Genomic DNA, 16,054 nt, shown 5'->3' on the forward strand with positions numbered 1-16,054 from the left:
GAGGATCAAAAGTCCAAGGCCTGCTTGGGCAACTTAAGAAGACACTGTCTCAAAATAAAAAAGGGCTGGGGATATAGCTTAGTGGTAGAGTACTTGCCCAGAATGTGAGAGGCCATGGATTTAATCCCTAGTGTCGCCCAAAAAACAATCTATTTAACTGGGCTGGGGTGTAGTTCAGTGGGAGAACACTTGCCTAGTGTGGGTAAGGCCTGGGTTTGAACCCCAGCACCACAAAATAAAATGTAAAATATTTATTTCTTCATTTTCTAACATTGCACTATCAAATTACCACAAATTTAGTGGATTAAAATAACACAAATTTATTATCTTACAGGTTATTGGGTCAGAAGCCTGACATAGGTCTCTCTGGGCTAAAATAAGCTGTCAGCAGAGCTGCATTTCTTTCTGGAGGTTCTAGGGAGAATCCATTTCCTTGACTAGTACAGTTTCTAGAAGACTCCCTGGATCCTGGCCATCTTTCTCCACATTCAAAATCAGCAATACCGCATCTCTCTGATATGTCATCACATCTCATTCTCTGACCCTTCTCTATTGCTTCTTTCTTCTAATTTTAAGGACCAGTACATTGGGCCTGCCCAGATAATATGGGATAATGTCTGTATTTTGAAGCCAGCTGGTCAGTAATCTTAATTCTCCTTTTCCAAGTAACCTAACACATTCATATGTTCCAGGGGTTAGAACATGAACAACTTTGGGGGCTGATTATTCTGCTTATCACAACCTAATACATTTTTGCCTTATTAAAATGAATATACTCTCACACAAATATGTCCCATATTTATAAAAGCATAAAAGTAATTCAATAGAGGAAAGATAGCCTTTTCAAAAAATGGTGTTGGAATAATAGGTAAAAAGAGAAAATGAACCTTCACCTAAGTCTCACATGTTATGCAAAATTTAACTCAAGATGGATCATAGGCTTAAAGGTAAAATGTAAAAACAAAATGTTTAGAAAAAGAGAAAATCTTCAAGATCTAGGGCTAAGTAACTAATTCTTACGCTTGATATCCAAAACAAGATTTGTCAAAGAAAAATTTTCCTTCATCAAAGTTAAAAACTTTCACTCTAAAAAAATGACCCTGTGAAGAAGATGCAAAAGGTTGTGTGGTGGTGTGCACCTGTGGTCTCAGCTACTTGGGAGGCTGACGTGAGACGATCATTTGAGCCCATGAGATTGAGACTGGCTTTGGCAACATAGTGAAAACCTATCTTTAAAAAAAGATGCAAGGGCTGGGGTTGTGGTTCATTGGTGGAGTGCTTGCCTGGCATGTGAGGCACTGGGTTTGATTCTCAGAACCACATATAAACAAATTAATAAAATAAAGGTCTACTGACATCTAAAGGAACTGGGGCTGTAGCTCAGTGGTAGAACACTTTCCTTGCACTTGTGAGGCACTGGATTCGAGCCTCAGCACCATATAGAAATAAAGATATTGTGTCCATCTACAACTAAAAAATATATTTTAAAAATCTAAAAAAATGTTTAAAAATACTGAATTGTAAAGCAAGCTACAAAATGGAACATAACAGTCATACATATTATACATGTTTCATACTTATTACAAAACACAAATCTGACAATGGGCTTATATTAGAAATATTTAACACATAAAATGCAATAGCAAAGAAACAAATGTCCCAATTAAAATGAACAGATATTTAACCAAAAGGAACATGAGAATGAGCACAAAAAAGGTGTTCAACATCATTACATATTAGGGAAATACAAATTTAAACCACAGTAAGTTATCACTACACATTTATTAGAATGGCTAAAATAAAATATAATGAAAATATTCTAGAGAAGATATGTTGAAACTGCATCACTCATACATTGCTAGTGGAAATATAAAATAGTACAACTGTTCTAGAAAATAATTTGGTCATATTTTAAAAAGTTAAACATGCAATGGCCAAATAACCCAGCAACTGCACTCCTAGGCATTTACCACAGAGAAATGAAAATTTATGTTCACACAAGTGTTTATAGCAGCTTTATTTATAATAGCTCTAAACTGGAAACAACCGAGATATCTTTTAACAGATGAATGGTTCAACAATCTACGGTACAGTAACACTATAGAATACTATTCAGTAATTAAAAAGGGACAAAGCACTGATACATACATGTTCCAAAATGTAAAACAAATACAAAACAGGTTAAAAACACTTAGCAAAGGGGTTCCAGTTGTGGCTCAGTGGTAGAGTACTTGCCTAGTATGTGTGAGACACTGGGTTTGATTCTCAGCACCACATTAAACAAAAATAAAACAAATAAAATTATAAAAAATGTTTATAAAAAACACTTAGCAAAAATAATTATATGCTCAGTAAAAGAAGTCATACATACAAGATTGCTTATTGTATGATTCCATTTATATGAAATATCCAGAATAGGCAAATCTATAGACAGGAAATAGATGTGTGGCTGCTAGGATTGAGGGTGAGAACTGGGATTCATCCCCGAATGAGTAACATGCTCCTTTTTGGGGCAATGGAAATGTTCTAATATTGGATGATGGTGATGGTTGTACACTTTTGCAAATATATTAAACCCCACAGAATTGCACACTTAAAATGGATGAATTTTGTGGCATTTAAATTATACCTTAATAAGGCTAAAAATCCTTTAAAATTATTTAACATTTTACCAATGACAACTGTTTAGGTAGCATAAGAGAGAACAGCAAAAGGCTAGGTGCAGTGGTGCACACCTATAATCCCAGTGGCTTGGGAGGCTAAGGCATGAAGATCACAAATTTAAGGCCAGCCTCAACAACTCAGTGAGACTCTGTCTCAAAATAAAAAATTAAAGGGCAAGGGATGATGTAGCTCAGTGGTAGGGTGTCCCCTGGGTTTAATCTCCATTATTACATAAAAAGAGGAGGAGGAAGGAAGGAATAAAAAAAAGGGAGAATGGCAGAAGAGGAGGAAGAGGAGGGGAAGGAGAAAATGAACAGGGGGAAAAGGAAGAGGAACAGCAGTAGAAGCAAAACCAGCCAGCTTCATTCATTTAATTTACATGTCTGAGTTTGTAATCCTTGACTTACATGTTTCTGGGCCTCAGTCCCTCCTGGTCAGCAGCCCTTGCCATTTTCCCAAACTGAACTTCCTTCCAGGCCTTGGTTTTATCTGAGTGGTTAACCCATACCCCAGACTATAACCACAGGAGCAGTGACCACCAGGGGGATCATTCTTGGGAAACTGTGGGGAGCTGGAGGCAGAACTTCAGCAGAAAGGTTCTGATTAAAAAAGATTATGTGATTTCATTCTAGGTGCCCTTCTGTAAGAACATCAATAGAAAAATTCTGCCTAGTGAATGCAGCCTCCCAATGCCATAGGAGAAATACTATTATTCTCTAAAACTGAATGGAGAAAGCCAAGGGAGCAGGGATTCTATCTCATCTCCCTGAGAGTTTCAGGAGACCTAAGACTTTTTATGAGATAGATATTCTTTTCAAATGAAGTTCTGACTTTATGAACTTCAGATAAAATGTTTTCTTCACTTTCTATAATACTCTATTCTTTAAGTGAAAGAGTTACCAAACTGTTCATTACAGAGGGGAATTTTTAAGAATCTGCTAAATTTGATATTCTTTATTATAGCAACAATCATTTAAAAATTATAGATGGCAACCAAAACTTTTGTATTGTTAGTAAAGAACTGGAGAAAGAGATTATCTAATATGAGCAACACCAGCCTTGGGAAATAAGAAACTGATCTGTCAATGATTTCCAGGAAAGAAAACAAAGCAGGCTCATTTATAGGTCTAGCCTATTAAAGTCCACTTATCTATCTGTCCATTTCTATGACACCACTATTGTTTTAATTACTCTAAATGGCAGAGAGCAGTAAATATCAGCAGAATGGTTCAATGATGGTAAATATTTAGATTTGTCTTTACTCATTGTTTCTAATTACAACAGCAGTCCTATATATATTTGCAGCAGTCATTTTACAGATGAAGAAACTGGGGCTTACAAACCTTAAAGCCATATGTTTGGAGCAGAGGGCAGAGCTGGCAGGTACAATGGCAGTGAGTATTTCAAATTGACCCTGAAGTCCAAGGCAGGCTGGAGGGATGACAACAGGTACTGCTCCTTCTAAGCTCTGTCTCCTCAGCATGGCCTGCCCACAGTGTTCTGGCTTTAGTCTACCAGGTCTCATTACCTGCTGCTCCCCTGCCTCCCTCAATCATACTGCACATGCTACGCCATGATTCTGTGATCACTTTATTTCATACTTCCTGACTTTGAGTCTCTTCCTGCTACCTACAATTCTACCCCCTACCCCAACTTCCCCTAACTTGGTCCTACTCATTTGTTAGATCTCCTCAGTGAAGCTCCTCAGGCACCCCTCCCATGAAATTATTTACTCCCTTAATTTCAATTCAAGTCTGTACCAGCACGAGGCACTTTACTTGTATTGTAAATATTTTTTACATGTTCAGATGTGTCACTATCACAAGCATCTTTAAAGCAGGGACTGTGTCATATTCATCTCATACCTCCAGCTCTAAGATAGTATCCTGAACAAAGTAAACATGCAAAAGAATAATAGACACTGTGGTGCTCCACCCAGATCTCCTTTACTATACTAGTGTGCCTACCTCCTAGTCACTGTCTATGACTGCAAATGACTTGTAGCTTCCCCTTTTCCCAAGAAATGGAGATCACACTCTACTGAACTCCCTCCCAGGGGTAGTAAGAAGCCAAAAATTGCTCTACTCCACTACCCCTCAAAACAGACCAAGAGTAGATTTTACTAAGATCACATATATTCTTTTTTTTTAAATTTATTTTTATTGTAAACAAATGGGATACATGTTGTTTCTGTTTGTACATGGAGTAACAGCATACTATTTGCATATTCATAAATTTACATAGAGTAATGATGTTTGATTCATTCCATTATTTTTTTCCTTCCCCCACCCCTCCCACCTCTTTTCCCTCTATACAGTCCCTCCTTCCTCCATTCTTGTCCCACTCCCACCGCCTATTAAGTGTCATCATCCGCTTATCAGTGAGATCATTCCTCTTTTGGATTTTTGAGCTTGGCTTATCTCACTTAACATGATATTCTCCAATTTCATCCATTTGCCTGTTCCAGAATATATAAAGAACTCAAAAAACTCTACACCAAGAATACAAATAACCCAATCAACAAATGGGCTAAGGAAATGAACAGATGCTTCACAGAAGAAGATGTACAAGCAATCAACAGATATATGAAAAAATGTTCAACATCTTTAGTAATAAGAGAAATGCAAATCAAAACTACCCTAAGATTCCATCTCACCCAAATTAGAATGGCGATTATCAAGAACACAAGCAACAATAGGTGTTGGAGAGGATGTGGGGAAAAAGGTACACTCATACATTGCTGGTGGGACTGCAAAATAGTGCAGCCACTCTGGAAAGCAGTGTGGAGATTCCTTGGAAATCTTGGAATGGACCTACCATTTGACCCAGCTATCCCCATCCTCGGCCTATACCCAAAGGACTTAAAATCAGCACACTACAGAGATACAGCCACATCAATGTTCATAGTGGCTCAATTCACAATAGCCAGGCTATGGAACCAACCTAGATGCCCTTCAATTGATGAATGGATAAAGAAACTGTGGTATATATATATATACAATGGAATATTACTCACATATATTCTTAATGGGCTTCTTCCTCTTCCCTACCTTGCTATCCTCTCTCCTTCACAGCTTTCTCCTGAGAGCACTCCTTAATAAATAATGCATGTTTTAATAATATCTCAGGTAATAATATCTCCTTGGCACCCCTATTTAAAGATAACATGTGAAACTATATTATATCATATTTTTTAAAGTTACCATATAAGATAAATAAGTCCAAGAGATCTGTACGGATCAGTGCCTACAGATAATGATACTATATTGTATGCTTAAATTTTTATTTAACAGGATAGGCCCTCATGTTGTGTTCTTATAAGAAAATAAGAAAATAGGAGAAAACTTTTGGAGTTGATGGATAGGTTTATGACATAGATTGGGAAAATGGTTTCACAAGTGTGAACTTATCTCCAAGCTCATCAAGTTATATATATTAACTATGTAGAGTATTTTGTATGTTGAATTTGTTTTTATAAAGGAAAGACCCCATAGAAGGACTGGTCCTCTCTAGTAGATCAGATATACCTCAAAGTTACAATAACCCAAGTATTGAGCATGATGCTCAATACCATCCAGAAAGCATACAATATTATAGGCAAACAATTGTTTTTTGTGATATCACTGCCAAAAATATTCATTTAAGAACTGTAAAGGAGACCTGATAAGGTCTTTGATCATCAAAGGAACTCCTTAGTGAAAAAAAAAAAAGGAACAAAGAGCACAAAAGATGATAGAAATAGTAAATTTTTATTTGTACCATGAAAAAACTACTTTATAATAAAGTAGTTGCTAAGTAAAACCATAAGTAAGTACAGTACAATTTTGGAGTAACTCAATGTGATATGTCTTAAGGTCTAACATTTGGGTATATTATTCAGTTGTTTATTTTCTTGTTCTTTATTTAGGGTAAGTACTTTATAAACGCATTTCTTCTTTCTTATCTCCCAAAGGAGTTTTCCTTTGTTTTGGCAGAAATAAATGTGCACCAGATCTTATCTTCCACCCCTGGAAATAGCAATTTGATGCCAGTTTTCAGCTCTTATTCCTACCTATAATCTCAACCGTTGTGATTAACTGCACACTGATTTTTAATAGTGACCATAAGCTAGGCAAAATACAAATGTCTGTAGTAAATGTCTTCATTGGGTGAAACACCCTTTTAAAGGAGCACTATCTGGAAGTCAACCCAACTGGGATTATTTGAAAAAGGAACCTAAAGTCTGTGGTTTGGTGGCTACTTGACTTCCCATTAATATTCCCATAGAATTGTATGCAGGTAAAGAAAAGGAAAAGTAGTTAAAGATAGCCCTTTTATTCTCTACCAGACAACCATGAGACATACTTATGAAATGTATGGTCAGTGCAAAGAGTCCCTATTCACTGTCCTCTGGGCCCCATGCAGCAGCTTAAAAAATATTCTAAGGCTCTACTTTAAGCACATTCACAACCTTTGATCCAATAATTTTACTTCTAACATTCATATTTGAAAAAAATAATTCAAAGAAAATGATTTATGTACAAAAATGTCTGTCAGAACTCCATAACAAAAATGATAAATGAAACCTAGCTATCACACAAGAGGAATAATTAAAGTACATTACTATTATAGTATTTCACCAATCATTTAAACACTACATATGAGGATTTTTTTTTTTTTTTTTTTTTTTTTTGGGTACTGGGGATTGAACCCAGGGGTAATTTACCACTAAGTTACATCCCCAGCCCTTTTTATTTTTTATTTTGAGACAGGGTCTCACTAAGTTGATTAGGGCCTTGCTAATTTGCTGAGGCTGGCCTTGAACGTTCGATCCTCTTGCCTCAGTCTCCCAAGTCACCAGGGTTATAGGTATTCACCACCACGCCTGGCACATATGAGGAAATTTTATGCTAATATATTAAGAGGAAAAATAGCATAAAATTGGTCTAATAGAGAAATCATTCTACAAAAAACATATATATTATATATAATTACACAGAAAATAAACCAAGGCTATAAATCCACCAAGTAATACTGTTGCATTGAAGTGATGAATTTTTGGGTGATAAAAACATTCTTTCCAATTTTTCCATATTTTACAATGTACTCATAGGGCATTTACAACTGGAAAAACATCTTTAAGATTTCAAGGTATCTGTTCCCATGTCATGCCCAAATGATGCATCTGACCTGAAACATGGAAACTATAAAAGTATCTGTTACTATCACTCAAGATGGTCATTAACCAGAGCTAGAAAAAATTCAGACGAGCACAATACAATTAGTTGGAAAGAGAAGTCTCCATATTGCTAGTCCCCAAAGCACAAACTTTGCAGTTTGGAAAAGCCAAATATCTTGGGAGGGAGTACTAGGGATTTAACCCAAGGGTGCTCTACCTATAAGCTATATCCCCAGTCCTGTTTTTGCTTTATTTTGAGACAGGGTCTCACTAACTTGCCTAGGCTGGTCTCAAACTTGAGATTCTTCTGCCTTAGCCTCCTGAGTTCATGGGATTACAGGTGTACACCATGGGTGGAGGAAAAGTCAGAGATCTAAGCAGTGGTTCTCAACTGATGGAGATTTTACCCTCACCTATGGAGACATTTATTGGTTGTCACATTAACTGGTATGGCCTGCACCTAGAGGGCAAAGGCCAGGCAGGATACTGCTAAATATTCTACAAGACCCAGCAAAGTCCTTTACAACACACAGATTTATCTGGCCCAATGTCAATAGTGCCAAGGTTGAGAAATCTTGCTCTAAAGGGATGAAACAGAAGTGGATAAGCATCAGGAACAGTGTAGAAATGATTGACTTGTACTTATGCACCCAATCAGAGAATTAAGTAACAAAAGAGGTACTGCCTGAAACCTAAAGACAATTTTATCAAAATGAAAACACGACTTTCAGCAAAGCTTAGGGAACTTAGAGAACTTATCAGCTCAAGAAGTGGAACAGAATGAAAATGTAAACAGGTTCAAGAAGGGCTGAGATAAAATCAAGGAGAATAATTCCATGATGGTATTTGGAAGTAATCCTTAAGTAAAGAAGCATCTGAAAGTCCAACTCCCCTAGGCTTTCAGGAAAATATCCTTTGGCACCATTATCAGAGACAGACATTCGAGTTAGGCCACTGGTCAGACCAGATCAGCACATTTCTTATATCTTTAAGGGTCAATTCCTGCCCATGTGGGCAAAGAACCTTCCAAATTATTACTTAAACAGAAGTCCTGAATGCTATAAATGTGTTTCATGAACTGATTAACTCTTCATCAAGGTGAACAATACTAATGTCAAACCATTTGAATGCCTGTGCTTTAACTCCACATTCATCCCTCTCTATAAAGCAATTCAATTTATCACTGCTTAATGTCATGGAAATAAAAACTTTTCCCTTCAAGTCCGTTTACCTTGCATATTGTTCATTTCTACCACATGTAAGTAGTCTAAGAGATTAAAGCCATAAGCATCAATCTAGAGACAAGTAAACAAAAAATAATCAGAAGAAAAATAACTTATTCTAAATATTTTATTGCTTCTCTTGACCCCAGCAAATCGGTCTTTATAAGAGGAACTTTTCTGTACTTTCTAAATGAAGACCATCTTCACCTCAGAATTTTAAAGCTTTTTGTTTTTGATACTGCAGAATTAACCCAGAGGTGCTCTACCACTGAGCTACATCCTCCTCAGCCCTTTTTATTGTTTAATTTGAGGCAAGGTCTTGCTAAATTGTTCAAGTTGGCCTCAAATTTGTGATCCTCCTGTCTCAGACTCCCAATTAGCTGGGATTATAGGTATGTACCACCATGAGTGACTCCTAAAGCTTGTTAAAATTATTTTAAGTAGATAAAAAATTAAGACATCAGATTACTGAAGAGTCCCCTTTGTCCAGGTTAGGAGTCTGGAGGTCAACTATTTTCCAAAGTCCTCAAAAAGCATTAAAAAAAGAAAAGAAGAAGAAAAGCACTAAAGAAAAAAGGAGAAAAATACAAATCTATCAAGGTAGGTTTCCATCACTGAGACAAGTATTTCCTATGTCAACCACAATTATCCCTGTCACCAGGAAACAGACTTACCTTACCCTCATTAATACACAGAACTGTTAAATTATTTGGGAATTTAAAACCACCTGAGTAGAAATCACTTTGTACAGAAAGGGCAGATTGGGAAGTCTAAACTAGGGGTCAGCAAACAATTTTCACAAAGGACCAGGTAGGAAATATTTTTGGCTTTGTGGGCCATATAGTCTCTGTTGCAAATAATCAAATCTGCCATTGTAGCATAAGAGCAGCCATAGAGAGCACATAAACAAATGAACATGGCACTGTTCCAAAAAAACTTTTTACTATATCGATATTTGAGTCTCATATGAGTTTAATGTTATAAAATATTATTCTTTATTTTTCAACCAGTTAAAATGTAAAAACCATTCTGTATGGCTCATAATCCACACCAAAACAAATGATATGTTAGATTCGGATCACAAACATGTTTGTCAACCTCTGGTCTAAACTACATGAAAATTTTCTTTTTTTATAATTAGATTTAAAAAAATTTAATTAAATAGAGAATATTAAAAATTAGAAGCATAAAACTGAATTATTACTCTAACATACCCTCATCCGACCCCAATCTCTCAGCCTACTGTTGGCTTGACACAGACTTTATCAGAAGGGTTTAGCCTGGGTGGCCTATTCTATAATGTTATCTTGACAGATTTTAATGGTCCTATTTCTTTCTAAATTAAAATGTGCTTTATGCATTTTAAGGGAAAATGCTCTAGTTCTGACTTTTTTTTAAAGAATTAGCAGTACATTTTCTTTTCAATTTATGTATATATTTATAATATTCCAACTACCCAGGTAAATAAGTATGTTTGGCATCTAATGAATAAAAAGGTGTATGGGTGTGTGTGTGTGTGTGTGTGTGTGTGTGTGTATGTACAAAACATAAATACCTTTAAGATAAAACACCATTTGAAAGTAAGAGCTCTTAAGAAAAAAATAACAAATCTGGGCATGGTGGCACATGCCTGCAATCCCAGCAATTTAGGAGGCTGAAGCAGGAGGATTACGAATTCAAGGCCTGCCTAGGCAACTTAGTGAGACCCTGTCTTGAAATAAAGTAAACAGGGCTAGTGATATAGCTCATGATACAGTGCTCCTGGGTTCAATCCCTAGTACTGAAAAAAAATTAAATCAAGAATTGCTTTTACTATGATACAGGTATTTCTCCAGATAGAAACTCAAAACAGTTTTTGAAATATAATGATTTCCATTGACTTATCTTCTACTGTGAGTTGTTTCCCCCTTGAAATTTTTACCCACAGGTACTCCTAAAACACTTAAAATAACACCTATCTGATTTAAAATTATCATCAAAATGATTGAATATGAGGAAAAATAATCTTTATCCTAGGTTTTAATAATAATAACAGGCATGTAATCTCACATATAAGGTCAAACACAAACAATCTCAAACTTACTGAGCAAGTTCAATTCCACCGCACACCAACTATTAATATTGTGCTAACAGAGGGCAGCCACCAGAAAGGGGACAAAGAAAAAAACTGAGAATGCCTGAGAGCCAGGGTCACAGGACCAGGTGCACCAGACACATTATCACTATGGCTTGGGTGATCACAGCCTAAAAACTGGTAATCAATGATGTGTGACAAACCAATCAGAGGGGGTTTTCAGAGGTAATCCCAAAATCAATCAAGATGGGTGTGGGTGTGAAGTGAAGGAGGGTTGCTGCTAAATGCTCATCTCCGGTCAGAGTAATGCCTAAGGCAAAGGAGCAGTCAGATATGAAAGTTACCTTAACACTCAAGTCAGTACTGGCTTTAAGGGCAACAAAAATGAAGGAAAAGAAAATGGACACAAATCAAAGAGCCTGGGAGATGAATGGCAATGGCAGGATAAACCCTGAGAAAATGTATTTGGCCTCCCCAACAGAGGTTCTCAACTACCATTACACTTGGGAATCTTCTGGGAAGCTTGTAAAAACCCCAAATCCCAAATTGCACATATTACCAATTATGTCAGAATCTCTCTTTTCAAAGAACCAACTTTTAGATTCATTGTTTTTTCAATTTTCAATTACACTGCCTTCTGTTCTTTATTATTTCCTTCCTTATGCTTGTTCTGGGTTTATTTTGCTGTTCTTTTTCTAGTTTCTCAAGGTGGGAGCTTAGTTTATTCATTTGAGACCTTTCATTTTTTCCTCATATTAGCATTTAATGCCATGAATTGCCCTTTCAACACTGATTATAAGTTACATCCCACAAGTTTTAATATGTTGCATTTTCATTTACATCCAGTCAATGTATTTTTTTTAAATTCCCTTGAGACTTCCTCCTTCACCCATGGATTAATAAGAAGTGTACTGTTTATTGTCTAAGTGTTTGGAGACTTTCTTTTAGTCTTTCTGCTTTTGATTTCTACTTTGATTCCATTACAGTCAGGGGATATACTCTGTATGATTTTAATTCTTTTATATTTGTTGAGGTTTGTTTTATGTCCTGGGATATAATCTATCTTGGTGAATGTTTCATTTGCATTTGAAAAATAAGTATATTATGCTGTTGTTGGGTGAATTATCCTATAAATGTAAATTAGATCTGGTTGGTAGTGTTATTTCTTCCATATTCTTGCTGATTTTCTGTCTACTGGTCCCATCACTTGCTTAAAGAGCAATATCGAAGTTACCAACTGTAATTATGGATTTGTTTACTTCTCAATTCAGTTCTGTTGGGTTTTGCTTCAATGTACTTTGAAGCTTTGTTATTTGGTGTCAACAAATTTAAGATTTCTATGTCTTCTTGGTGGACTAACTGTAGTATCATTATGTAGTGCTTCGTTTTGTCTCTGCTAATTTCCTTTGCTGTGATGTCTAATTTAACTGATATTAGTATAGCTATTCTAGTTTTCTTTTGATTGGTACATTTTGCATGGTCTAACTTTTTCCATTCACTTACTTTTGAACTCCATATATCATCATATTTATTTGGAATAGAGTGAAATGTGTCTATTCCATCCTGTCTGGAACATGGTTTGCTTTCTTTACTACTTTTGTAACTCCTGTCTAAATTTATTACTCAAAATTTTAAAAAAATCTCAAAATAAAAATTAACTGTTAAAAATCAAGTATATGATAAGAAAGGCAGTTTATTCACATTCCTAACATATTTGGAGAAAGGAAAAGAATCAACTTGTGGTCTTAGGAGATTTTTACTTACTGCAGAAAACAATAAAAACTTGGAGGTAATTGGGAGACTGACTATCCATCTTTGGGTCCATAAGACAACAAATCAGTTGGTAACAAGGATATATCTATTTTTTTCTCAAAAGATAAATATTCACATCTGGTGCTTCTGTTTTTTTCTTTGGTTGTGGGGAGCCATTTTTTCCAGAACTTGCATTTTCTAGTTTTCCTGCCTAGATTTTAGCTATTTTACTACTTAATTAGCATCCCAAAAGGTTAACAGAACTCAAAATATATAACTTTAGAAGAAATAAAACTCTAATCAGTTAGTTGTACCACTTGTTAGTTCTGTAATTGAAATGGTGAATAAGAAAGTTGGAAAGTAATGACTAAAATGTAGCTTTCTGAGAATTAGTTGAGTTCAGTCATTTATGCTGTTCATGCTCCACTACCCCTAGAAGCCCGATTTGGATACAGATAAGTACCTGAGTCATTTGAGACAAAACAGCAAAAGTTACCCCTCAATGGTTTTAAATGCTAACTGAAGAGATCACCAGAAGATCTAAAATGAAGACTAGAGAGCACAGATGGAACTCAATTACCTCCTTTGGGCTCTAGAAAAACAAAATTCTATGTAAACTTAAAAAAAAACAAATAATCCACATAGGTATATGAAACGCAAAGAAAAGGATGGAGGTTCTTCCTCTTTATGCCCCTCTCCTATTCTTTCATTGCTACTTAGTAATAATGTTTTACAAAAATATGGATAAAATTTTGAGATACAAAACTCCCAAGAATTTGAAACAAAGATCATTGTTGCTGTATGAACAAAGTGACTACCTTGTCAAAAGTACCTGTGAGCCCAGAGGGTAGTTAACTGTTCAATGTGATGAAACTTTTCTAGACTCCAAGTCTCGATATTTTCTTATCTGAGAATCTGAAGTTTAATTTCATCCTTCAAGATCAAAGGCAAATAAATTAACTTGGCCCAGTGATTCAACAAATCTTTGGAGAGCTGCCAGGCAAGGAAGGTCCACAGAATAACTCATTCGTTTATAATGCTTAAAGTAACTTTGGGAAAATTGTTGGGAATTGAACACAGGCCAAAACTCCAGAAGGCATTTGCCAGTATCTTTGTACACAGTTGACCAGAAGACATATAACATTTACGTGCATACTCTGGTGACAGGCAGCTCACTATCTAACAAGGCAATCCGATCCATTCCAATGTCTCAACAGCTCTAAATGAAATGATGATTTTCTATGAAAAGGAAAAAAAAAACTTTGCCTTTTTAACATCAGAATTCTGCCTTTATACTAGATTTGTACTTCTTGGGATAAAATCTCTATCATTAACTACAAATCATTTCTTGAACCTACTTCGTTTTCTAGCTAATATCTAATTTTCCCGTCTCCCCTTCATTACTGTTTCTCAATTGCCTTCTACCACATCGGAGTTCTTGAAAAGGTGGCCAATCTGTGCATATTTCTCAACCCTCTTCGTTAAGCCTCTGTGTGCTGCATTTGACACGTTGATCCCTCTTGAAACAACTCCCTCGTATTCTAAAAGCTTTCTGTCAGTTTTCCTGTGCTACTGTCTAACATACTTTTCCCCTCTATCCATCTTGTAAATGATAGTGGTTCCCTGAACTGTCCTACCCATGTACTCATGGCTCCCAGAACAGGGTCCGTATAGTACAAGGCTTTTTCTAGAGCTTGATATTTGGAAAACAGGGAGCAAAAAGAAAAGAAGGAAGGAAGAAAGAGAACAGAATACGAAAAAGAAAGGAAAAAGTCCTAGCAACCACATACATTAATGAAAAAGATGAGCAACATGGAGGTGACTATGTTCTCTTCTCCACTGGCTCTTTCTCCCTTTTAGTGATCTCCTTTAGCACCCTCCTCTATGAGCCACAAAATATATATAAATCTCTTAAATCTTTTCTTAACATCACCCTAGCACATCAATCATTAAATTTTTCCAATTTACTTCTGAAATAATCTTCTAAGTCAATGCTCATTTCCCATTTCAGTCCTTGATTCCTTAATTTAGGGCCTATTTACTCTAACCAAAGGTACAACAGCAACTTTCTAAGAGGTCTTTGGACTCCTGATCTTACTGCCTTCAAATGTACCCTCTACCCAACTGCTGCAGACCTATCAAAAACATACAAATTGGACCATGTTCCTTCATGAGACTTTAATCGCTGCCCTTTGCTCCTAGAATCTTTATTAAGGTTCACATCCAGGCCAACACGGCCTTCCATGATCAAGCTGCACCTATTTCTTCAGCTTTATTTTTTACCATACTCTGCCCCACTTCTATGCTCAAATAATGTGGAACCTTTATAATTATACTCCCATGCTTTATACACTCATACTATCCCTTCTTCTAGCATCATTTTTTTAAAAAAGTTTTTATTTTTGAAACCTTCAAACATATACTAGAGAAAATGCTATCATTAACACTTACATGCCCATTATTTAAATTTTAAAATTATCAATATTTTGTTATATTTTGCCTCCCTATGCTTTCTTGTTATTTAGAGTAAATAACAGATATTACAAGATGTCACTCCTATTTATTTTACTATGCATCTCTAAAAAGCTCTGTACTTTTAAAACATAAAAATTCATTCTTATAAGCTTCCCTTGTCTGACTCAGAACTTAACAATCCCAACAGCAATATGCTGTCAGAGTGGCCTGTGTATAACATCACTATCTTGAACTACTTGTTAACCACTAATATATAACATCTCCAACTACAATGAGTTCCCATCAGGTCTTGGCTAGATTTTTAAACATTTTTGGATTGTTGTTATTCTTTTTTTATATCTTTGAAAATCTTATTAAACTTTAAAGCCATTCTAAAATGATTCTCACTGGGAGTGATTTCCTGATTACTAGTAATGGATCACTGTCTTCGCAACTTTGAAATTTTTGTAGGCTTGGAGAAAGTTTCTTTCCCTCTTCATTCACCTTCTCCAATGAGAGGTACATCCTCCCAGGATTCTTAGAATGTACCCATCAATAGGGGGAAAAGTACAGGTTTATACAGTAAGCCAGTAATACATTTGTCCCTGGCCAAGTCTCTCTGGTCTCCTGCTTGCTACTATGAACAGAATTAACATCCTTTTGTCTCTGCTCATGGGCAATCCTTGACTTCAGTGAGTCAGGAATCATTTCCTTCATTAACTGAACATT

General features: G+C 35.9%; 1 protein-coding gene across 13 annotated transcripts in view; it reads right to left on the minus strand.

The window, feature by feature from the left end:
• JADE3 (jade family PHD finger 3) overlaps positions 1 to 16,054 on the minus strand; it is a 136,783-nt gene that overhangs the window by 71,492 nt on the left and 49,237 nt on the right. Inside the window, exon 1 of one of the 13 annotated variants that reach the window (XM_079123496.1) lies at positions 4,008 to 4,761. The exons of the other annotated variants lie outside the window; for them this stretch is intronic. The gene's annotated coding sequence lies outside the window, so the exon portion shown is untranslated. Of the gene's footprint in view, positions 1 to 4,007; positions 4,762 to 16,054 lie in introns of those variants that run through there. 13 annotated transcript variants of the gene reach the window in all.

This window comes from Sciurus vulgaris (assembly GCF_902686455.1).
Source record: "Sciurus vulgaris genome assembly, chromosome: X".
NCBI classification, from domain to species: Eukaryota; Metazoa; Chordata; class Mammalia; order Rodentia; family Sciuridae; genus Sciurus; species Sciurus vulgaris.